Raw genomic sequence first — 27,048 nt, forward strand, 5'->3', positions numbered from 1 at the left:
ATCAACAATGGCTAAGTAGTGAAGACCCTCAAAATAGAAAAACAGGGAAAAAAAGCCAAAGATAGGATGTAAAAAAGGCACAACCTCAAAGGCGACGAGGCATAAAATAACAAAGCACTCCAAGAACGCTGATAATATTATGACCTAGGGGCCTTAAAAACAGTTGGTGCAAATAAGTGTAGGCAAAACTGATAGCTGAGCCAAGCGGCACACAGAAGGAACAATCATGGTGTACAGGACAACTAGGGTGCTGAAGAGGATTGAGACCCAGTAATACTTTAGGAAAGAAAGTATTCCTACCTTGGCCCACCTGAAGGCGACAGAATAAGGCCCTATAAACTAAAGGGCAACAACACAAAGGAGGGAAAGAGACACTAGATATAGGGGCTGCCATCCAGTCAGGTTCGGGAGCCCCCCTCTATTGTAGGAGGTCTGATAGACACAAAACGACTGGAGCAGCGGTGGTCAGAGATCATCCTGGAAGACCGGGACCAAGAGATATATACACTAAAGGATAGAATTGGAGTGGCTTTCCCCGTAGGACCCACGCCAATTGAGATTAAGTGCCTAACAAGAGATAAACTAAGCGATTAGCACACGGCCAGACTATAGTAAAAGATAAGCCGTCGAGAGGAGAACAGACCAACAAAATAGGGCAATACACAGTGCTGGGTCCAGCAGCAACAGACCAGCCCAGAAGAGACCCTGAAAGTGCGACCGACCAGCCAAGGAGCTATGGCACAAGACAAGGCGGATATATGGGGGTCCATTAGAGACTCCCGGGTGGCGCTAGAAACAAAGAGGAACACAATGGTGATGTACATAAACCACCTACGCCTAGATCTGTGAAAGGTGTCGGAAAGAGTCACAAACACTAAGGAAGAAGTGGTGACACTTCAGGAAGAGGTTGAGAGTCTCCGTATGACAGTAACCTTGTTACAAGAGCAGTCAAATTGAGTAGAGGATGACGAAGGGTGATCAAGAAGAAACAGCCTTAGATATGTAGGATTTTCAGAGCAAGCAGAAGGGCCGACAGCAGGTATATTTTTGGAAAAGTGGAGTGGATCGGCCTTTAACAATATGAGACTCTCTAATTTATTTGCTATTGAACGAGGCCACGTGCCCCTTGTCCCCCGCCGAGCCCGGGATCACCGCTTTGAGCCCTGATTGCATGTCTGTTTAACGATAGAGGCAGAGCTATAATACAGCAGCATATCTATGAAAATGGCCTGCCTAAAAATGAAGATCACAACATCCACATCTACCCTTACTACACAAGAAAAGCACATTATCCTAGAAACAGATTTTTGGGAGTCAAGCGACGACTAAGAGACCTTAATATTAAATATAGCGTGATATTTCCAGTGCGACTCCGAGTGCAATATGGGGTCAGGTCACAATTCTAGGATTTACCTCAAGATGCGACAGTCTGGATGGACTCGGTAGGGCTGGCCGGACAAGAACAGAATCAGGGATGGCGTGAACAACAGAGAAGGAACAGACGGCAGTGAGGCCAGCGTTGAGATCCTGAAGAGCAAAGTCCAATGCTGGAAGAAACATCGGATCTGGGTCGCATCCTGGTTGGAGCAGATGGAACGTTAAGGAATGAATGAGCATACCACTTCAAAACCAGTATTCCCCACTCTGTCTGGTGCAAGAAACCCAATTACAGCCTGAAAGCACCCCAGGTTAGGGTGGGGAGGGCATACAGGGTGAATTTTAGTGGCTGACGGGGCCAATTCTAAGCTGGGAGTGGACACACTGAACTTGTAAGTAGATAAGCTGAAAAGGGGGCAGAAGCTAAGACCGAAATTGGTTGAGGGGTAGACTTCTCAGTGGGGGAGAGTGGTGGGGCTGGAAGGGAAGAATATGCGGACTGGGGAGAAGGGATTAAGACAATTCTGATACTACGTGGTTCCCGTATTTAAACTTGGAGGGCACCCCAGCTGCTGCACACAGGCACGGCCTTGCTAAGCCAGTAGAGGTCCAGCGAGGTGGTGCGGTGCTTGACAGACTAGCCATATACTAGAGACTGTGGAACAGACTAATAAATCTTTCTATTGTAAAGTTACAGGGAGGAAACAAGGGTCGGGGAGGAGAACGATTTGGGGTGGAGTCCCTGATCCTTAGACACCTGTTGGGCCACGGGAATGAGATACTACTGCCTGTGGGTGGGGGGAGGTGGGAGTTGGGGAAGTTACAGTTATGTTGCTAAGTTCAAAACGGGTGGTCCAAAAAGATGTTATCCCAAACAAACTAGAAGATTAAGGGAGGTCACTGACCTGCACTATACTAAAATAGACCCCCGTTACAAATTAATGAGATACCCCTCGATGATTTAGTGACATGATGGGTGAATGACAAAATTACGAGTTCATAACATGGAATGTCCGAAGGATCAATAATTTTTATTCAGATACAATATTCTTAAAATCCAAATAATAAAAGCATCCTGCCAGGGCTAATATTTATTTATCAGTAGATTTCAATTATGTTTTCCTTTTGGTCCATCAAACTAATGGACTGAACGTGGCATTTTTGTATTGCAAGACTGATCCATGTATTGGGACTAGGGGAACATTTATCCCCACAGTAAATTACAGAATTTTGTGATGCACATTGAATAAATTGAGATAACAACTGATGGACCAAAAGGTAAAAACATAATTGACATCTTATGATACATGATTATTAGCCCTGATGAAGTTCAAGACACCTTGAACGAAACAGGATGGCTGGATGTTTTCATTCATTAAAATTTATGACTTTGAATATTGGATCTGAATAAAGCAGGGATTTTCTTAATGGACCGAGAGACTCATTAATTAGTCTATTTATGGGTGCACCATTCCACTCTTTGTTCTGTCAAGATTTTGTCTCCTTTTGCAGTAGTACCATACAACGACTGCTATTGGAAGAGGAGTGTACAGGCCATACTATTTTGAACTATATGCGAGGTACAGTGGCGTGGTCCGCCATTGACTACTTGCTTTTGTCTATAAATATACAAGGGTCAACATTTTGGATTCACACGCCCTATAAAATGAGTACAGGACATCTTATGAGAAGAGTTACCTCAAATATCTGTTCCAACATCTTGCTATAGATCCACCCCATATGCTTTGAATGATGTGCATTATGTCAGGGCCTTCAACCAGGTGTGGTGGCGCATTTTCTGTGTCCCTGCCGCTGGGTGTGACTGTGCTAGCAGCTTTCTCAGTAAGACAGTTCGAGTCCCCACAACCAATGAAGGTGTCTTAATAGAAGCATGTCAGGGCCTGCAGTTTGTCACAGATAGCACCTCCCATCCATATTCTATTAGTTGCCTTGTCTGTAAGGCAAGAATCACCTCCAGCAGGTCAGACCAGCAGTACGATTGAATGCATAACACAAATACACTGACACACACATTCTCACTTGCACACGTTCTCACTATATCTCTTGCACTCTTTTGTACATTTGTACTCTGTCACATTCACACAAAGACACACTGCCATTCACACTTCTGTTAGTCAATCTGCTTTTAATGCTTTGGAAAAGCTTACCCTCCTGCTTCTGCCATACCTGTCTTGCCTTTTAGTGAAGCTTAAGAAAAACATATTCTCTATTCAAAAATAATAATATATTGCCTTGTCAATGTTTGTTACAAGTATGATTTGAATTAAAAGTACACTTCCTTGAAATAGCTGAACGGGTCTTATATTTGGTTTCATGTGTGGTTCAAGCAGTTACAGGATTGGAAATGTATGAATACAGGCTGAGAGGTTTATCCGTGGGAGTGCAGGGTGAGAGGAGGAAGTGCAGGGTGAGTGGTGTGACTCAGGCTGAGTGCTGTGCTTGTTTGCGTGGGGTGAATGCTGTGCAAATGTGAATGAAGGGTGAGCTGTGCGAGTCACAGGAGTACCTCTGTGAGTGCAGAGTTAGCGATGTGACAGTGTGGGAATAGGGTGAGAGGGAGTGACTGCCGGGTGAGTGATGAGACATTTGAGTTTGGGTGCGGGTGAGAGTGCAGGGTGGAAGGAATTAATGCACTGTGAGTGATGTGCATGTTTGAGTAAGATTACAGAGTGAGCAGTGGGAGTGACAGGTGATTGAAGTATTAAGTGTGTGCAGGGTGAGTAGTGTGCTAGTATAAGTGCAGGGCAGGAGGAGGGTGAATGGCGTGAGTGCATGGTGAGCAATGTGAGTGCAGTGTGATTACTTTGAATGTGGGGTGAACATGAAAGTGAAGGGTAAGCTGCGAGAATAAGGAGTGTGTTGTCTGAATGAAGGATGTAATCCCAGACACCAGAAGGCTTATGTACAAGCCCCTAACGCCACCAGAGAGTCACTTTTTCCCAAACTCCAGTGGCGTAAACGCCTTCGCCATATTTACAGGAAATTTTGTGGCTTAATGCTGCCTTCTAAATAATACCCGTATTCATGCAGCACTTAGCGTGAAGGGTGATTGCAATGAGTGTTGCAGTGGGCATTCCGCCGAAACACCCATTACTTTTGACACTGTCCCATATTTAAACGGTAAGGGGCAGAGCCAAAGATACCGCCAGGGAATGCCTGCTCTTAAACAGGTGATAAGAGGAGAAATGATTTATTTATCCTCGTATATTGCATTCTGCAGCACACATAGATAGGGCAAATTGCCTGGGATTTTTTATGTGCCGGAAGGTGTCCCTTCCTGCACATAAAGAATTCACCCCAATAATGCAGGGACTGTAGCAAAATGGTGCTAGAGTGCCTGTGCTGGCACCAGGCAGCATTTTTAGCACCAGCGCTCGGGGTGATAAAGGAGTGCGCTGCATTCTTGTAACCATGGCAAACCCCTGCATTTTGAGACTGTAGGAGAGCGGTGTTACCAAATTTGGATTAACACAGCGCTCTTCCAGTTTCTAATACATATGCCCCTTGGAGTAACTCACTTTCAGAAACAATGGTTCCTGTGGACTGGTATTTTCTGTTATGATATAATACTGTGCGTAATAGCAATGTAAAAGGCAAAGGACCACCAATGCCAATGACTGAATATATCACATCAAATTTTATAGTATAAAACGGAGGAAGCAGTTTATACAGTATCAAAAAAATGAGATGCAGAGCTGACAGCTGCGGCTCCTAGAAACCACAGCGGGGACCGACCCGCTGTTTGGGAGAACTCTCTCTTATTTAAGGACCCGCCTTGTACACCCAATTAATAGTGATGGCCTCACCTACAGGGCACGGCAATAACCAGATATAATCCCATATATTGATTGCAACAGGAGCTCCTAGGCCCAAATACATTGCCAAAATAGAGTTCCCATGTTACACTATTAGCCATCTCTTGCTATAGTGTTTTCTTCACCTGAAACGCTGTGCCATCCCAGACGATCAGCTCCTCCCTTCTACTCAAAACTGTGTACCCGTTGGGTCCCATTGTGAGTATCTTTTTCTACTTCTTTCACCCACGGCTGGCACACACCTTTCAAGGGGCTGCGCGAAACCATCAGATGTCCCTACAACCCTAGGTCCTGATGAGCCCCTACACTGCACAGAGGGTCGAAACGTCGTCCACACAAAGCAAAAGAGAACCATTAAAAAGCGCATATCATTGAATATAAGTGCTGCATATTTCATATCTACTTGATGGTCGACTTTTAAAGAATTGTGGAAACCTTGTAAAAATATTGTCACAATTTAGCACTGTTATTTGAGTTTCCTTTTTTCACTGCGACACCACGCACAATTGTTTATTTAATGTGTCTCTTTTTTTTATACTCCGTTAAATACTATAAAATTTGATGTGATATATTCAACCATTGGTATTGGTGGTCCTTTGCCTTCTGACAGCACACTAACCCTTTTACATTGCTATAATGCACAGTATTAATCTCATAACAGATAACACCAGTCCCCAGGAACCATTGTTTCTGAAATAACTTTACCTACCCTGGTTCCTTAGTGAGTAGGGTTCCCCTGTTTTTTGGTCTTGACCCTTGGAGTAACTCAGCATTGTATTGACAGCTGGCATAGTGTTTCAGATATAAGTTAAACTATTGCTATTATGGCATCAATCTGGGATGGAGAGTGGAATAAATAAATAATGTGCTGCTTCTGAAACAAACTTTCAATCTCCTTATTAGGGTTGCTAGCTGATCGATTTTATACTGTCAACTAAATCCGGTGGGCCTAATTTATGAGGCCTTGCATCAGTTTTGAGCTTCCGATGGGTCACTTTTTGTAACGCATCGGCGGTGTAAACATGCCTTCTGTTGCACACTATTTACAAAGTGACACATCCAAGCAGATGCGTCTCTTTATAAACCCCTGCGCTGCATCAGGTATAATGTATGCAGGGGGGCGTTCCCCAGCAAAAAGCCTCGTAGAAGTGACGCAGTGAAATCTTTGAAATTTCACTGCGTCACTTCTAGGACACCGTTGCGTCAAAATCTTGTGTATGCCTCACAGCAGGCGCAAGACTGACGCAGGCACCTTCACATGGGGCTTGCCCCATGTGAAAGGACGCATTGCTGGAGTTGCGTCACTTTTGTGACACACTCCAGCAATGCGTCACTTTTGCGCTTACAGATACGTCAGAAATACTGTCGTATCTGTAACTTCTTGCAACATGATGCGTCAGACATTAAATATGAAGCATCAGGTATGTCGCAAGGAGTGCGCACTGAGAAGCCCAGTATTTTTAGCACTTATTTGTGCATACTTCAGAAAGCAATTATAAATAGCACTTATAAATATGTTTTAGGGCTACATTAATGATTCATGACTAATAAATACAGAAAACAAAGGCAGAAAGGTCAGGTTACAAATGAATACATACCATTTTATTTACAGCCCTATTTAGTGTCAAGGGGAGGCCTTTGCAGACTCCTTAAACAAATGGCGGGTATTTTTCTATAAGAAAGGTGGCTTCCCTACTCGAGATGCCTTTTCAAGTGCATTCACCCACTGTGGCAGTAATAATAAAATACAAAGAGGAGACGTGATGTCACAGGCTGTCTAACAGGGGCTGTTCGAAGCCATCCTTGTAGCAGAGTTGACGAGGTAATGCCGAGGGGGCCCTCTGTCGGCAGTCAGCAGAATTGCAGTCAATCATCTGACGGAAATCTCGAATGAGGACATGGTAAAGAGGATATGGTAAATTATCTACCCAAAATGCATTGCATAAAAGACCAACAGCCGCCACAGCCAATTAATGTGTCTATAAGATTAGAGCATACATTTTGTATCTATCTTTTCACATATTATATTGTATATTATATTGTATTACTTTTTTACCAGGCTTAACATCATTAAATATAACACCGTCCTATTTGTCTTAAGTAGAATATGTTATCTACATAGAAGACGAACATAACGTACATTAATAATCATTTTGATAAGTTTGCCATATTCAGTCGCATTTTGGGTGGCGCTGATACGGGAAACCACGTTAATTTCGTGGAAGGGATTATTGCAACATAAAAGATAAATGGAAGTTTACAACATGGATCGGTGGGGTTTCTATGGGCATTTCCAAAGGCATAATAATAAGGCCATCATACTTGAATCCTGCTGCTAAAAAGGACGATGTTTCCTGATAGGCCAAAGAATTATTATCATCGCTACTCCTTCTCACTAATATCGCAAAGCTGCCTTTGCAATAATTTCCCATGTTGTTGATGCTTAGTGAGTGGCGACAGAAACTGGAGATAAATCAAGGATACACGCCCGAGCAGGTCTTTGTTTATAATGCACGAGAATTATCGCCGCTTCTCGCCCGAAAACGGTCACTAAAGCGGCTATAAATCTATTGCCAGCCCTAGATAATATGCCCCCTGGGTCTGTAAAGTATGACAGATGAACCTCGATCTAAAATAAAATCACAGCATATTGACATCACCAGTGAGCTATTTTTATCGCTTTCGCAATGTTTCACCTCAGTTTAACGTCTGCTAAATTCCTGAGTTAGGCACACCTGACATGGGAGGTGGATTATGGAATTAAGTGCAAAGATCCTTCTCACCAAGATCATTGCCGTTTTGGGTGGGACATCACTGTTTTTAGGCGATGTTTGGGTATTTGCCCGCTATCGCTGGAATATTTATCGCCATAGCGCTGAGCGTTAGTAATACAGCTGTAGCTTGGCAAGATATTCCAGCGATAGCCAGCGATAAAAAAAAGCGGGCTAAGCACACTCACGATAATTATCGCCAGCCCTAGATAATATACCCCCCAGTTCCCCATCCGTGACATGTTTATTTTTCTCACCGTGATGTCCTCTGGGTGCCTTTTGTATCCTGTGCCTTCTCCTACCAGTGTTTGAATACAAAATAAGTCACAACGCACTGCTAAATAAACCCACAACACTAAGGGGGAGATTTACAAGAAAGTGACGCATCTGTAGAGAGTGCCGCTACTGCTCGAACAGCCAGGTCTTCAGCTTCTTCCTGAAGGAGAGGTGGTCTTGGGTCAGGCGCAGGTCGGTCGGGAGGGAGTTCCAGGTCTTGGCGGCTAGGTAGGAGAAGGACCTTCCTCCTGTAGTCGCTCTTCGGATGCGGGGGACGGCGGCGAGGGCGTGGTTGGCTGATCGGAGGTGGCGTTTGGGAGCGTAGAAGTTGACTCGGCTGTTGAGGTAGCTCGGGCCTCGGTCGTGTAGGGCTTTGTGTGCGTGGGTGAGGAGGCGGAAGGTGATTCTTTTGTTGACGGGGAGCCAGTGAAGGTCTCTCAGATGTCCGGAGATGTGGCTGGTTCGTGGGATGTCGAGGATGAGTCTGGCTGAGGCGTTCTGGATCCGCTGGAGTCTCTTCTGGAGCTTGGCGGTGGTACCGGCGTAGAGGGCGTTGCCGTAGTCCAGTCGGCTGGTGACGAGGGCCTGGGTGACGGTCTTCCTGGTCCCGGTGGGGATCCACCAGAAGATCTTCCGTAGCATGCGTAGGATGTTGAAGCACGCCGAGGAGACGTTGTTGACTTGCCTGATCATGGAGAGGGAGGAGTCCAGGATGAAGCCCAGGTTTCGTGCATGGTCTGTCGGTTTGGGTGCGGTGCCCAGGGTGGGAGGCCACCAGGAGTCGTCCCAGGCGGAGGGTGAGGAGCCCAGGATGAGGACCTCCGTCTTGTCCGAGTTCAGTTTCAGATGAGAATGAGGACCTCCGTCTTGTCCGAGTTCAGTTTCAGAAATTCTGACGCATCTGTTGGGGCAAAAGTCATGCATTGCTGGAGTCGTGTCGCAAGAACGACGCAACTCCAGCATAGCATTTTGAGGCCTATTCCGACTACACTGCGTCACTCATTTAATTTCAATTAAAATCTTTATTTGCTCTATTAAAAAAAGATCATAAAAGCACATATGTATCGTATCAACTCTGTTTTGACGCAGTGGCATCATAGAAGTGACGCAGTAAAATCTTGTACATTTCACTGCATCACTTTTATGAGGCTTTCTTGCTTGGGAACGCACATCCTGCATACATTATACCTGACGCAGGTATAACGTGATGCAGGGCTTGAGTCACGTTGTAAATTGGCCACATTTTATATGGCGCCGCTGCGTCACAAAAGTGACGCAACAGCGGCGCAAAAGTGTCGCAAAGGGCTTGTAAATCTACCCCTAAATATGTAAACATGCACATTTAAATTTCTTGCATTGTCCGTGGGGTCACCGCCCCTCCCTCACGCCCACCTTTTAACAGTTTAATTTTCTAGCTCTGTTTGGCTACTGTCTAAAGGGATACTCATCAGGCTGCCACATTTGCAGTCTGGCCCCTTTCTCTCCTCAGAGTGCTGGAGGAAGGCGGTGCCAGTACTGAACATGCACATGATAATTCTGGCCTCCCATCAACAAACAGCCTGAGCATGTCCAGGTGAAGCACAGTGACTGCACTGCATAGAGAAACATTGCAGACCTTGTTCAAGTACTTGAAGACATAAGCACACGTCTCTCCTTCACTGGACAAGCAGCAAAATTATTCATTAGCCCTTCTCTCAAATAGTTCACTGTGCTGTACACAGCCTGTGACCCTCTGCCACTTGAACCTATAACCCATGCCTGGCTGCTCCTCACAGCATGCATTTGCATCTCGTGACCCTCTGCAGTCTGCAGCCTGTGACCTTATTTACCACCTCCACTTATGTCATTCATTCGCACCCTGTAAGCTTCTGCAACTCCCCCTCCTTTGTGTAGGGATGCCCCCCTCATCATTCCTAAATAGATGCAGTTGGTCCTTTAACACCGATCGTTAGAGGGGAGTGGCCTGAAAGATGGGCGGCTAGTTGTGCCTGTGCTGAGCTCCAGCTCCTATTAAGGGAATCCTGCAAAAATCCTGGCGGAACCGGTGGAAAAGTCGATCAAAATTGTGTAGCAGCATCCCTAGACCTCGGCGAGTTCAAGAACGGCAGTCTTCCATGGCGAAAAGCTGTAGAAAACGATCACCACTAACAGTGAGCCAAGTGGAGTTCCTGACCTAAGGATGGCTGTGCCTGACCAGAGTACGAAAAGCGGCCCTGGCAATTAAGGTCAATGGTGCCACGTCTGGTGTCAGAAACTGAGCCCCAGCCACAAATCCTGCGCCCTGACAAAGCCTGACCCCACTGTGGGACCGTAGTGTGGCTGGTATCGGTCTGCGGAGCCGGGGGAGGCCGGAGGAAGAGTAGGCATGATGGGGCGGGCTGCGCCGCTCCTGCGCTGACTGGAGTTGGAAGTGCGTGCAGCCCTCCTAGGCCTTGCGCGTTACCCAGAATGACCAACGTCGCTCTAGAAGACTACAGGAGAATCGTGGAGCCGAAGATCGGTGTCCCCAGCATGTCTTCTGGTGCCGCAGAGCCAGCCACGTAGGGGGGAGGTAAGCTGAGCTGTAGCAAGACAGATGGGTGTAGACGCGACGAAGAACTAGGACATGAGTGAGCAGCCCGGCTGAGGAGGGGCCTAAGTCCCGATCACCATTCTGGAACCAGCACAGCGACGCAAGCGGACTCCTCCGGGGCACCATTGGGGCCCCAAAGGTGAGGAGTGAGACGGCCGAAACACTGGGGGACCAACAAGGCTGATAAACAGTGGCTAAGGAGTGAAGACCCTCAAAATAGAAAAACAGGGAAAAAAATCCAAAGATAGGATGTAAAAAAGGCACAACCTCACAGGCGACGAGGCATAAAATAACAAAGCACTCCACGAACGCTGATAATATTATGACCTATGGGCCGTAAAAACAGTTGGTGCAAATAAGTGTAGGCAAAACTGATAGCTGAGCCAAGCGGCACACAGAAGGAACAATCATGGTGTACAGGACAACTAGGGTGCTGAAGAGGATTGAGACCCAGTAATACTTTAGGAAAGAAAGTATTCCTACCTTGGCCCACCTGAAGGCGACAGAATAAGGCCCTATAAACTAAAGGGCAACAACACAAAGGAGGCAAAGAGACACTAGATATAGGGGCCGCCATCCAGTCAGGTTCGGGAGCCCCCCTCTATTGTAGGAGGTCTGATAGACACAAAACGACTGGAGCAGCGATGGTCAGAGATCAACCTGGAAGACCGGGACCAAGAGATATATACACTAACGGATAGAACTGGAGTGGCTTTCCCCGTAGGACCCACGCCAATTGAGAATAAGTGCCTAACAAGAAATAAACCAAGCGATTAGCACAAGGCCAGACTATAGTAAAAGATAAGCCGTCGAGAGGAGAACAGACCAACAAAATAGGGCAATACACAGTGCTGGGTCCAGCAGCAACAGACCAGCCCAGAAGAGACCCTGAAAGTGCGACCAGCCAAGGAGCTATGGCACAAGACAAGGCGGATATATGGGGGTCCATTAGAGACTCCCGGGTGGCGCTAGAAACAAAGAGGAACACAATGGTGATGGACATAAACCACCTACGCCTAGATCTGTGAAAGGTGTCGGAAAGAGTCACAAACACTGAGGAAGAAGTGGTGACACTGCAGGAAGAAGTTGAGAGTCTCCGTACGACAGTAACTTTGTTACAAGAGCAGTCAAATTGAGTAGAGGATGACGAAGGGTGATCAAGAAGAAACAGCCTTAGATATGTAGGATTTTCAGAGCAAGCAGAAGGGCCGACAGCAGGTATATTTTTGGAAAAGTGGATTGGATCGGCCTTTAACAATATGAGACTCTCTAATTTATTTGCTATTGAACGAGGCCACGTGCTCCTGGTCCCCCGCCGATCCCGGGATCACCGCTTTGAGCCCTGATTGCACGTCTGTTTAACAATAGAGGCAGAGATATAATACAGCAGCATATCTATGAAAATGGCCTGCCTAAAAATGAAGATCACACATCCACATCTACCCTTACTACACAAGAAAAGTACATTATCTTAGAAACTGATTTTTGGGAGTCAAGCGATGACTAAGAGACCTTAATATTAAATATAGCTTGATATTTCCAGCAAGACTCCGAGTGCAATATGGGGATAGGGCACAATTCTAAGATTTACCTCAAGATGCGACAGTCTGGATGGACTCGGTAGGGCTGGCCGGACAAGAACAGAATCAGGGATGGCGTGAACAACAGAGAAGAAACAGACGGCAGTGAGGCCAGCGTTGAGATCCTGAAGAGCAAAGTCCCATGCTGCAAGCAAACTTCGGATCTGGGTCGCATCCTGGTTGGAGCAGATGGAACGTTAAGGAATGAATGAGCATACCACTTCAGAACCAGTATTCCCCACTCTGTCTGGTGCAAAAAACCCAATTACAGCCTGAAAGCACCCCAGGTTAGGGTGGGGAGGGCATACAGGGTGAATTTTAGTGGCTGACGGGGCCAATTCTAAGCTGGGAGTGGACACACTGAACTTGTAAGTAGATGAGCTGAAAAGGGGGCAGAAGCTAAGACCGAAATTGGTTGAGGGGTAGAACTCTCTGTGGGGGAGGAATGTCTGACAAAATATCGAAATCAAAAATATCGAAATACAAAAATATCGGAACAAAAATATCGAAGTCAAAAATATAGGAATCCTATCCCTAACAAGGTAAGTACAAAAATATCGAAAAATTAATATCGTAGTACAAAAATATCGAAATTAAAAATATCGTTTTTTTAAATGTATTAATAATAATGTAAAAATAATTATAAAATACATATAATGTTACAAATATTAAATAAAAATATTAAAACATAATTAAAAAATTAAAACTAATACATATACATTTAAAATAAATTAAAAACTTAATAATTTAATGTAATTTTATATTTTTTAATTTCATTTAATTGATTTAATTTAAATGTATTTTATTTTTACCCTGTACGACTGTACCCCAAAAACCCAAAACTGACCCTGAACCCTAAAAATACCCCTTTACCCAAAAACCCAAAACTGACCCTGAACCCTAAAAATATCCCAGTACCCCAAAAACCCAAAACTGACCCTAAACCCTAAAAATACCCCTTTACCCAAAAACTGAAAACTGACCCTGAACCCTAAAAATACCCCTTTACCCAAAAACTGAAAACTGACCCTAAACCCTAAAAATACCCCTTTACCCAAAAACTGAAAACTAACCCTGAACCCTAAAAATACCCCTTTACCCAAAAACTGAAAACTGACCCTAAACCCTAAAAATACCCCTTTACCCAAAAACTGAAAACTGACCCTGAACCCTAAAAATACCCCTTTACCCATGAACTGAAAACTGACCCTGAACCCTAAAAATACCCCTTTACCCAAAAACTGAAAACTGACCCTGAACCCTAAAAATACCCCTTTACCCATGAACTGAAAACTGACCCTGAACCCTAAAAATACCCCTGTACCCATGAACTGAAAACTGACCCTGAACCCTAAAAATACCCCTGTACCCAAAATTAATTAATATTATTTAATTACCAATTAATTATTAATTAACAATAACAATAAAGTAAATATATTAGCACATTTGCTGTAATTAATTTAATTTATTAATTAATATTATTTTGCCCAATTAATTAATTAAGAATAACAATAAATTATATATAAAAAGAATTACTATAATTAATGTAATAAAATAATTAATAATAATTAATTACCAACTAATTAATAATTATAAATATGTAAAAAATTATAATAATTAATTAACTAATTAATAGAAATTAATTACCAATTAATTATTAATTAAAATATGTACAAACATACATCAATTAATTAATTATTATTGAATTACTTCCCACCCTATTCCCCTATAAACCCATAACCCGCTACAGAACATATTTATCAATTAATCAATTAATAAAAAATAATAAAAAATTAATTATCAATTAATTAATTGATAATTCCTACTAATTAATAATTAATTTAACATAATTAAATTACTTCCCACCCTATTCCCCTATAAACTCACAACCAGCTACAGTAGTAAAAGACAATATTTAATTAAATTACATTAAAAATAAATAATAAAACATTATAAATACAATATAATATACACTAAATTTATTTAAAAATTGATATTAGTAACATCAAAGTTATTAATTTCGATATTGTTAACATCGATATTTACAACTTCGATATTACTGATATCATACCAATATCGATATTTAGACTGTCGATATTACTTACCTTCGATATTTTTGTATATCGATATTTAAACTTCGATATTTTGGTATATCGATATTTAAAACTCGATATTTTGTCTGTGTACCGTGGGGGAGAGTGGTGGGGCTGGAAGGGGAGGATATGCGGACGGGGAGAAGGGATTAAGACAATTCTGATACTACGTGGTTCCCCTATTTAAACTTGGAGGGCACCCCAGCTGCTGCACACAGGCACGGCCTTGCTAAGCCAGTAGAGGTCCAGCGAGGTGGTGCGGTGCTTGGCAGACTGGCCATATACTAGAGACTGTGGAACAGACTAATAAATCTTTCTAGTGTAAAGTTACAGAGAGGAAACTAGGGTGGGGGAGGAGAACGATTTGGGGTGGAGTCCCTGATCCTCAGACACCCGTTGGGCCACGGGAATGAGATACTACTGCCTGTGGGTGGGGGAGGGGGGGGGGTTGGGGAAGTTACAGTTATGTTGTCAAGTTCAAAACGGGCGGTCCAAAAAGATGTTATGCCAAACAAACTAGAAGATTAAGGGAGGTCACTGACCTGCACTATACTAAAATAGAGCCCCGTTACAAATTAATGAGATACCCCTCGACGATTTAGCGACATGATGGGTGAAAGACAAAATTACAGGTTCATAACATGGAATGTCCGAAGGCTCAATAATTTTTATTCAGATACAATATTCATAAAATCCAATTAATAAAAGCATCCTGCCAGGGCTAATATTCATGTATCATTAGATTTCAATTATGTTTTCCTTTTCGTCCATCAAACCAAAGTACTGAACGTGGCATTTTTGTATTGCAATACTGATCCATATATTGGGACTAGGGGAACATTTATCCCCACCGTAAATTACAGAATTTTGTGATGCACATTGAATAAATTGAGATAACAACTGATGGACCAAAAGGAAAACATAATTGACATCTAATGATACATGATTATTAGCCCTGATGAAGTTCAAGACACCTTGAACGAAACACGTTGGCTGGATGTTTTCATTCATTGAAATTTATGACTTTGAATATTGGATCTGAATAAAGCAGGGATTTGCTTAATGGACCGAGAGACTCATTAATTAGTCTGTTTATGGGTGCACCATTCCACTCTTTGTTCTGTCAAGAGTTTGTCTCCTTTTGCAGTAGTACCATACAACGACTGCTATTGGAAGAGGAGAGCACAGGCCATGCTATTTTGAACTATATGCGAGGTACAGTGGCGTGGTCCACCATTGACTACTTGCTTTTGTCTATAAATATACAAGGGTCGATGGGGCGTGGCTAGCAGCCGATCATGGCGGCAGCATAAGGGACGAGCTCCGCGGCTGAAGCGGCCTCTTCGTCGATCCGGCACAAAATCCGTCACAACTACAAGCCCCAAAGGCAGGTACCGGATCCCGGGACCGGGCGGAGTGAGCAGCGGCAAGCAGCGAGAAAATCCGACGTCCGTAGCCAAAGATACGTCGAAGCCTCCGGCCGGCCTGCCAACACCTCCAGAGCCGGGACCTTCCCCGGATTTTCACCCCGCCGGAAGTGCATCCTGACCGGAGAACTTGGACCGGAAGTGCCCGTGCGGTGGTGGACTCAATAGATCGACTGCACCTCGGGAAGTCGGAGAAGGCGGCTCATGCAAATCGAGGAAGCGGTGCCTACAGGAGGGGCCGATGGAGTCCTGAAAGCCTCGAAGGTCATCACCTAACATGCCGAGAGCCTGGGCATCGACGACGGAGTGGACGCCCGCCATCTTGTGACCTGAACAGTCGCTACGCACTTGGCGACTAACGGAGCACCTCGCGCCCCGAAGACGCGCGCCCGACCTGATCGTTGCTGAACCGGACCGGTCAGGAGGCTTGCACCGATCCTCACATCCTGGCGCGTAGGGGCACGAGGAGCACGACACTCGGCGGCATGGCGGGGAAAGGCCCTAAGGGCGGCGTCACACAGACTCGTATAGATCGCTTTACCTCCGACAAGCCCACCGGATCCCCGGCAGGGAAGGAACAGCCTGGCAAAACGGCCGGCTCCCCTGGGGGAAAAAAGGCCACACTGGACGACGTCATGGTTGCATTGGCACAATTACAAACAACTGTTGGTGGAATCTCCACGGACGTCACCCTACTTAGAGCGGACCTCCACAAAATGTCGGAAAAGGTCAAGAGTATGGAGGTGATCACGAAATCACTGGTGGAAGACGTCGCGGAACTCCAGCGTGAAATGGGGAAGATGGCGCAGGACAATAGAATGCTTCGGGAGAAGCTGGATGAGCAGGAGGGGCGTTCTAGGAGCAATAATATCCGCATTATAGGGGTACCGGAGTCGGAAGGTGTGAAGGCGATGGATCTCTTCGTAGAGAACCTGATCACTAACGAACTAAAGCCGAAGGGACTGTCCAACTTCTTTTCGGTGGAGAGGGCCCATCGAGTCCCGGGTGGCCAACCGAAGCCGGGGGCTAACCCGCGACCCATAGTGGCACGCTTGTTTAACTTCCGTGACCGGGACACAATCCTGCAGGCAGCCAGGTCCTCCCCTCCCCTCAAGATCCAGAACGCCACCGTTGCCATCTTCCCGGACTACACCGCGGAAGTCGCCCGTCGGCAACGCACGTTTTTCGACGTGAAAAAGGAACTGAGGTCCAGGGAACTGCCGTACTCAATGTTATTCCCCGCAAGACTAAGGGTGGTAGCGGAGAACAAAACCTGGTTCTTCGACAGCCCGGAAAACGTGCAAGAATGGCTCGAGGGATGGAGACCGGGTCAGAACCACAGACGGACGAATCGCTCCAGGAAAGATCGGGCTGAAGGCCATCGCCGAGACTCACAGGCCTCCGGAGGGGGACCGGACAACAGTGACTCTTTGGGAGCTGAAGGCGGCGGGGACGAGGCTGAGGAACAATGAACGCTTGGGAACAATTCCTTTTTCGCTTCTGTATTGAGACTATTAAGCTGTGAAGCGCTTCCCGCCATTGGACACTGGGTGAAGGGCCTCCGGGGGTGTGAATGAGAGACTGCCGGCTGCGGAGAGTCCCTCACCCCAACGCGCAAGTACACTGTTTTGGGGATGGGGTATGCACTCTGCTAAGTTGGGGGGGCGGGCAGTTTTGAGTCCGTATAGCAGGGGGGCAGGGAGGGGGGGAGAGTTGTGTAAGTTTTTTCTGTGGGACTTTTCGGTCCTACAAGTTTATGTTTTATGCACACTTAAGTATCTAGGCATGTCTTATGTAACTAAGGACTACTGGTACACTCGGGGCGCAGGGAGGTCTGATTGGGAGTCTAGCAATGGCTGCAACGGATAGTCCAACCACGAAGAACTCACTAATTGTCATGTCCTGGAACGTGAGGGGCCTGGGGGATAAGATTAAGCAAGGGCTAGTGTTGCAGGGGATAAGGAGACGGGGACCGGCTCTCATTCTCCTACAGGAGACACACTTGTCGGGAGCGGCCACGAAGGCCCTAGATAGGAGAGGCTATCACATGATAGTGCATGCTGAGTTCACTTCGGGGTCCCGTGGCACCGGCATCCTGCAGAAAAAATCTTCCAAATTCATTGTCAAGTCTACTGCAACGGATGACCATGGCAGATTCGCAGCAATTCATGGCCAGTGGGAGGGGAAGCTTTTTAATGTAGTCTCTGTCTACATACCACCAGCACTACACTCTGAGGCCTTGCCGGATCTGGGCAAATTCCTGCTAACACTCCCCGATGGGGAACTGCTCATAGGTGGGGACTTCAACATGACACTCACAAACTCCGAGGACCGCTTTCCCCCACGTACACACGCAGGAGGGCCCAACAGGCTCCAGACATTCTTGACTGCACAGGGGTTGGTGGATGTATGGCGCGCTCTGCACCCTACTCAGCAACAATACACATACTACTCGGCCACGCACAATAGCCTGTCCAGGATAGACTACTTCTTTACTTTGATTAATGGTCACCTTACTGTAGCCGAAGCCGAGATACAACCACGGGGGGTCTCCGATCACTCGCCACTCACATTAACACTCACCACTACGACCATGGCACGGCGCAGATTATTCCCGATTTTCCCAGGCTACCTCAAAGTACCTCGGATTACCAAGGACTTGAAGAGGACAACCCGGCTGTATTTCGAAGAAAACCAATCTTCGGTGGCCTCCCCCTCCATACTGTGGGAGGCGTATAAGACAGTGTTCAGGGGTCAGGCCATAGCGGTGATCGCGAATCACAAAAGGACGCACAGGCAAGAGGCCCTCGAGATAGAGTTAGGCCTAGAGAGGGCCAACACGGCCCATATGGCGAACCCCTCAGACGACACGCTTCATGAACTCCAGGTCCACCAGCACCGCCTTACAGATCACATGCGCAAAGTCACGATGCCAGACATTGCGGCCACACAGCACAGGGTATATGATATTGGGGACAAGGCCAGTAAATTGCTGGCGTGGCTGGACAAGAGACAGGGGGGGGGGAGAATATCTACAACTTACGGACCCACAGGGCAACAACCACACCCGCCCCGACGAGATAGTAGACGTCCTCGCCGATTATTTTACTTCAGTCTACACCCCAGAGATAGTGGTAGAGGAGGGGGAGGTACAGACTGCCCTTGAACACGTTCCCTTGCCAGAGCTGACACCAGAGATGTCCGAGGACATAGACGCGCCTCTCACGGTGGAGGAGATCCAGATGGCTATAGGCGCCCTTCATCCAGGCAAGGCAATGGGCCCCAGCGGGATTCCCATTGAATGGTTGAAAGTCATGGCCGGATCCTTAAGCACGCCCCTACTCAATATGTATGAGGAAACTAGAGCACAGGGTACGCTGCCGCTAGATCAGCGGATGGCTACTATTGTGGCGATACCGAAGCCAGGTAAGCCCCCCAACGAATGCTCATCATATAGACCGATCTCCCTTTTGAATCCGGAGGCCAAAATTATTGCCAAAGTGTTGGCAAACAGGATCTTGCCGACTCTGTCCCACCTGATCCACCCGGACCAGTCCGGATTCATGCCACACCGCAGCACTGCTCTAAATCTCCGCAGGGTGCATGGTGTATTGGCGCGAGTTCCACTACTGCAAGAACCGGCCGCCATCCTCTCCTTAGACGCCAAGATGGCGTTTGACATGGTGGAATGGAGCTACCTCTTTGCAGTGCTCACGCGTATGGGTTTTGGCCCGGTGTTCCTTTCCTGGATACGAATGCTGTACAGAGACCCAGTGGCACAGGTGATGGCCAATGGCCACATTTCAAGAACCCTCTCCCTAGGCAGAGGTACACGACAGGGCTGCCCGCTTTCACCCCTACTCTTCGCCTTAGTTCTAGAACCGCTGGCGGTTACGATACGCACCACCCAACTCCTGAAAGGGATACAATGGACCTCGTTATGGGAGGACAGAGTGTCCCTCTACGCAGACGACATGCTGATCTATCTTACGGATCTGGAAGAGAGTCTCCCTAACCTCCTGGCTCTCTGTACAGCTCATGGGCGAATCTCGGGTTACACCATTAACTGGGCCAAGTCCATCATTTTTGAACTGCGGGGGCCACTCCCGCCTCTCCCGGACTCCTGCCCACTGGAACCGGCGCACACGTCCTTTAAATACCTGGGGATTCATATCACCCGGAATGAGGCGGATTTCTCACGGCTCAACCTACAACCCCCCTTGGCCCGGCTCCGAGGGGACGTGCGCCATTGGAAGGATCTCCCTCTAACGCTCCTTGGCCGTGCAGCGCTATTTAAAATGATGGCTCTGCCACGTTTCCTATATGTGCTGGGGAACGCCCCGTACTTGGTGCCGGATGGCTTCCTCCAGAAAATAACGGCGCAGATCTCGGGCCTGTTATGGGGCAACCAGCCAGCCCGCATTTCTCACGCCAAATTAAACAGGGGATGGTACGACGGGGGAATCGCCCTCCCAAACGTACAGTTGTACTACTGGGCGGCCCAACTCAAAATCCTTAACCAGTGGATACATGCCCCGCAGGATGACCCAGCGTTCAAGGCTGACAGGGCGCAACTGGGTGCAAACACCTTACTGGCCCCACTGTACCACCGTGGAGTGGCGGCAAAACTCACTGGGCCTACGAAACACACAGTCCGCATATGGTACAAGGCACAGGCAAAGTTGAAGTGGGATGGCATCATTACGAAACTTACGCCCCTATGGGACGCAAAGGCGTTGGGCCATTTGCGGCGCTCTAAGGGCTTCACACAATGGGACAGCATCGGCATCTCCACGGTGGGGGACATGTGGACGAGGGAAGGAGTGATCTCCTTTGCCACTTTACAGGACCAATATGAGCTGGGGAACACAGAGCTCTACAGATACATCCACACGCACTACAGGCAGCGATCTCACCCGACACATCCCTGCCCGAATCCTCCCCTCTGGAGGATCGTCTACTTACCGACTTCATGCAAGAAGGGGCGACATCGCTGACATACCGCAAGCTGATTAACAATATGCCTGATCCACTGGGGAAACTGAAGGACAAATGGATGGCGGAAGTGGGTGACCTGGATGAAACTGACTGGAACACTGCCATGGCATCCCCACGTGAAGCAGGCATATCGTCTAAATTTCGCCTAGTGCAGCTAAAATTCCTTCACAGAATCTACTACACCCGTACGTTGCTTCATAAACTGCACAGGGCGGATCATCCGTATTGCCTTAGGGGCTGCGGGGCAGAAGGGACCTTCATACACACGGTGTGGGAATGTCCATTGATAGTCAGCTACTGGCAACGGGTAGTACGCACGATGGCCCAAACACTTCACACCACCCTCACCCTAGACCCACGGCTCTGCCTGCTAAACATCTGGGAGCCGACTGACCTCACCTTTTATGCAAGGACCTGGGTCACAGTGGGGATGGTAACAGCGAAACGGGACATAGCACAGAGGTGGGGGTCGGCTGATCTCCCCACGCTGCCCCAATGGCTCCGCAACATGGACATGCTTATGTTGACTGAAAGGGCGGTGTACAAATTGAGGGGTAATCCACGTAAATGGAATGGGGTGTGGCAATCCTGGAACACCTACAGAGGGGATATCTGCGAACCACTGGAGGAGGATGACGACGAAGGATCTGAGAGTGACGAGGAGCGTTGATTGGGTTGTAACTATGTATATAGGGCGTGTGCAACAGAAGTGGGTGGGTCCAGCCGTGGGAGGTGGTATGGGAGGAAGTGGGAATTAGGGGGCATTGACACAATACACTGCTCTCTTTACAGATGGACTGTGCTACGAGTGCCAAAAGCTACTACTTCACGTACGTGCCGGACTAAGTGTGCTGTTTTCATTGTTTTATGTTTATTGCAAGGTGAAAAAGGCAAAACTCAGACGAATAGTAGCCAACAAAACACAAAATCGCAAACTGTATTTCTACGACACAAGTATATCCCTATTCATCACATCGTCGATATGACCTGAAATGCTTTGCACTAATGTGGATGTTATAAGTTTTGTCATTGTGAATACTGTATCACTTCATTCACCTAGTAACTTATATGTGAGAACGCGATGGATGAAACTGTACATACTATCTTTGTTTTGCACCAAAAATAAAAAATTAAAAAAAAAAAATATACAAGGGTCAACATTTTGCATTCACACCCCTATAAAATGAGTACAGGAAATCTTATGAGAAGAGTTACCTCAAATATCTGTTCCAACATCTTGCTATAGATCCACCCCATATGCTTTGAATGATGTGCATTATGTCAGGGCCTTCAACCAGGTGTGGTGGTGCATTTTCTGTGTCCCTGCCGCTGGGTGTGACTAGGCTAGCAGCTTTCTCAGTAAGACAGTTCGAGTCTCCACAACCAATGAAGGTGTCTTAAAAGAAGCATGTCAGGGCCTGCAGTTTGCCACAGATAACACCTTCCATCCACATTCTATTAGTTGCCTTGTCTGTAAGGCAAGAATCACCTCCAGGAGGTCAGACCAGCAGTACGCTTGAATGCAAAACACAAATACACTGACACACACATTCTCACTTGCACACGTTCTCACTATATCTCTTGCACTCTTTTGTACATTTGTACTCTGTCACATTCACACAAAGACACACTGCCATTCACACTTCTATTAGTCAATCTGCTTTTAATGTTTTGGAAAAGCTTGCCCTTCTGCTTCTGCCATACCTGCCTTACCTTTTAGTGAAGGTTAAGAAAAACATATTCTCTATTCAAAAATAATAATATATTGCCTTGTCAATGTTTGTTACAAGTATGATTTGAATTAAAAGTACACTTCCTTGAAATAGCTGTACGGGTCTTATATTTGGTTTCATGTGTGGTTCAAGCAGTTACAGGATTAGAAATGTATGAATGCAGGCCGAGAGGTTTGTCCGTGTGAGTGCAGGGTGAGAGGAGGAAGTGCAGGGTGAGTGGTGTGACTCAGGCTGAGTGCTGTGCTTGTTTGCGTGGTATGAATGCTGTGCAAATGTGAATGAAGGGTGAGCTGTCCGAGTCACAGGAGTACCTCTGTGAGTGCACAGTTAGCAATGTGACAGTGTGAGAATAGGGTGAGAGGGAGTGACTGCCGGGTGAGTGATGAGACATTTGAGTTTGGGTGCGGGTGAGAGTTCAGGGTGGAAGGAATTAATGCACTGTGAGTGATGTGCATGTTTGAGTAAGATTACAGAGATGAGCAGTGGGAGTGGCAGGTGAGTGAAGTATTAAGTGCATGCAGGGTGAGTAGTGTGCTAGTGTAAGTGCAGGGTAGGAGGAGGGTGAATGGCGTGAGTGCATGGTGAGCAATGTGAGTGCAGTGTGATTACTTTGAATGTGGGGTGAACATGAAAGTGAAGGGTAAGCTGCGAGAATAAGGAGTGTGTTGTCTGAATGAAGGATGTAATCCCAGACACCAGAAGGCTTATGTACAAGCCCCTAACGCCACCAGAGAGTCACTTTTTCCAAAACTCCAGTGGCGTAAACGCCTTCGCCTTATTTACAAGACATTTTGTGGCTTAATGCTGCCTTGTAAATAATACCCGTATTCATGCAGCACTTAGCGTGAAGGGTGAGTGCAATGAGTGCTGCAGTGGGCGTTCCGCCGCAACACCCATTACTTTTGACACTGTCCCATATTTAAACGGTATGGGGCAGAGCCAAAGATACCGCCAGGGAATACCTGCTCTTAAACAGGTGATAAGAGGAGAAATGTTTTATTTATCCTCGTATATTGCATTCTGCAGCACACATAGATAGAGCAAATTCCAAATTGTGTTCCTTCCTGCACATAAAGAATTAACCCCAAAAGCGCCTGAGTCCTTGACCCACTTGACATCCCCCTTCATCAATTTATCAGGTGAATTATATATCTCAGGACGGCCAAGTTACAAACATATCGGAGCCAGGAGATACGATGTCCATAGTCAAGAGCTAGACAATCTTTTAAGATTTCCCGATTTAGCTCTAATTCCGGGTTCGACCAGGTCAGGATTCATTTTAAAAGAGGTGCCATGGCTGTTGAAGCCTCCACAAAGCCAGCTTCACACTCCTGATGAACAATATAGCTAGCTGTTGATTGTGGGACCGATAAAATATTTCTAAAAAACGTATCCTCCACTACCTGAATAGCCTTCACATTCCTAATTCCCCAAATGTCAGCACCATACATAGCAAGTGAGACGCATTTAGCTCTGTATATTTTCAGAAGGGCTTGCATTGGTCTGGCCCCCAATGTATGTGCAAAGCCCAGGACAGCAGTTGTCGATCTGGCCAAAATCTTTCTTTTAGCTTGAATTTGTGGTGTCCAAGAGCCTTAATCGTCAAATATAATTCTCAAGTACGGGAAGGTAGGGACCCCAGACAATACGTTCCCCTCACAAAAGAAACTTTTAACCCTATTGGTTTTACAACCAATTGTCATTATATGGGACTTGGAGAAGTTCACGCTGAGGTCTAAGGATTTCATGAAGGCCGCAAAGGAATTTAAAAGTAATTGTAGCCCCACCACAGTCTGTGCTAAAAAAGCGCATCGTCTGCATAGAGGAGTGCCGGAATCAGGCATCTCCCCACACACGGGACGTCTTTGCAAGCTTCACATGAAACAGGATCCAAATCTATACTACTATTATAAAGAGAGAACGTGCACCTTTTGGCCAGGTAAACTCGGGAACCACAGCACCAATCACAACACCCAATACAGCGTTGGAAAGGGCAGTTGCAGCAGAAGGACATAGGCTATGCAGACGCCCACCATATACATTTAAAATGTAAACGAACCGTGCCAGCAAAGTAGTCCCTCGTGGGCGTGTCTGCATTGTGCTGTGGGTGTGTGCTAGGGGCGTGACAATCGCTGGGGGCATCCCGTCACGAGTGTTGTTTTTTCTTCCCAGGTTCTATACATTCCTGCTCCCTTTAAATAGTAATTCAGTGGTGGTCCCATTCTCTTAGAACCACCCCAAGCACAGTTATGTGCAACAATACAACTAAAAGGCCCTGCAAAGCATTATGGGATAAGCTTAGCATAATTTTTAGCATTCATGAAAGGGTTTGAATGTTTTTGAACTTTACTCATCAGGGACATCTTGGGACGACGAGGTGAACTGCAGCTTTACGTATAATATTTTAAATGCGATTGCATTTGCCTCATCAGGGACATCTAGGGACGGCGAGGTGAACTGCAGCTTGATATATAATATTTTAAATGCTATTGCATTTGCATCATCAGGGACATCTAGGGACATAAGGTGAACTGCAGCTTGATGTGTAATATTTTAAATGCTATTGCATTTGCCTCATCAGGGACATCTAGGGACCATGAGTTGAACTGCAGCTTGATGTATAATATGTTAAATGCTATTGCATTTGCCTCTTGGGGACAACTGGGGAGAACGAGGTGAACTGCAGCTCTTTGTAGAATTATTTGGATACTATAATATTCACTTCCCACTGCTAATCTCGTCCCATAATGGTTTGCAGGGGCTTGATCTCAAAATCATCACCTCTCTCACTGCTTGCTGGAAGCTAATTTCACTTTTGTGAAATGACTATATGCATTTTAGCATGTAGAAATACTTGGTATTTTACCTTGAATATATGAGGTTTCTGTTTTAATAATTGGAAATCTGACAGAACGAAATATTGCGGATTTATTGTACCAAGTTTGCTCCAATTCCGCCCACCCCTACTTTAAATACCCCTGCACCCCATAATCATAACCCACCCTTACTCTATAAAATACCCCAACACCCTTAAACACTAACCCATCTTAACCCTATAAATATACCCTGTACCCCAAAACCCAAACCTATCCCTAAACTCTAAAAATACCCCTGTACCCCAAAACCAAAACCTAGCCCTGAACCCTATAAATGCCCCTGTACCTCAAAACCCAAACATACCCCTGAACTCTAAAAATATCCCTGTACCCCAAAACCCAAACCTACCCCTGAACCCAAAAATACCCCTGTACCCCAAAACCCAAACCTAGCCCATAACCCTTAAAATACCCCTGTACCCCAAAACCCAAACCTACCCCTGAACCCTAAAAATACCCCTGTACCCCAAAACCCAAACCTAGCCCAGAACCTTAAAATACCCCTGTATCCCAAAACCCAAACCTAGCCCTGAACCCTAAAAATACCCCTGTACCCCAAAACCCAAACCTAGCCCTGAACCCTTAAAATACCCCTGTACCCCAAAACCCAAACCTACCCCTGAACCCTAAAAAATACCCCTATACCCCAAAACCCAAACCTAGCTCTGAACCCTAAAAATACCCCTGTACCCCATAACCCAAAACTATATCTGAACCACTAAAATACCCAAACACCCCAAAACATATACCTCAGTACCCCAAAACATATACCCCTATACCCATACTTGCCTTATCCAAACATTTTTTCTAAAAACATGCTTTTACCATTCATGCATTTACAACGAATTTCGTTGTAAATGTATGCGTGGTAAAAGCATATAAAATGTGATGTCATGCGTTATAATGGCATTGCGGAGTCATGGTACTTTCGTAATGAAAGTATGCAGAGTGATGGTATGCGGAAAGAAATTTGCGGAATAATGGGTGTTTACCCTCCCCAGTAAGTACATTGGTGGCATGGCGGCCCACATCTCCAGCAACATACTCATATTTTTTCACCACCAATTGGAAAAATGCACAGGTCTCTCTCATTGATGCCCAGCACCGACATACACTTTTAGACACACCTCCCACCACAAGTTCTAGAATTGCGAACTTTAGATATGGGGAGCTACGTTAGAATCTCTGCATCAGCTCAACATCCTGTGATTCCAGGCAAATCGCTTTGTCTTCACGTGCCTACCACAAATCAATGTGTTCTTCTGTAATGTAAATTGTGCTTATGCCATGTTGTCGAGTTTGCGCTATATAATATTGCAAGGAAAATAAAGTAGGGAAACTCGAGTTCACACACTACTGAACGCGCACTCTTAAGTGCATCAGCAGTGCACTGTGAATCAGAGTGTTTCACAGGCCTGTCACAGATAAGAAATGCTATCAATATGAAATCCTACGAAACAATATACTACTGGCCGGCAGCAATTCATAACCGGACAACGTCGGGACGGG

The sequence above is a fragment of the Lissotriton vulgaris genome, chromosome 8 (genome assembly GCF_964263255.1).
Source record: "Lissotriton vulgaris chromosome 8, aLisVul1.2, whole genome shotgun sequence".
NCBI classification, from domain to species: domain Eukaryota; kingdom Metazoa; phylum Chordata; class Amphibia; order Caudata; family Salamandridae; genus Lissotriton; species Lissotriton vulgaris.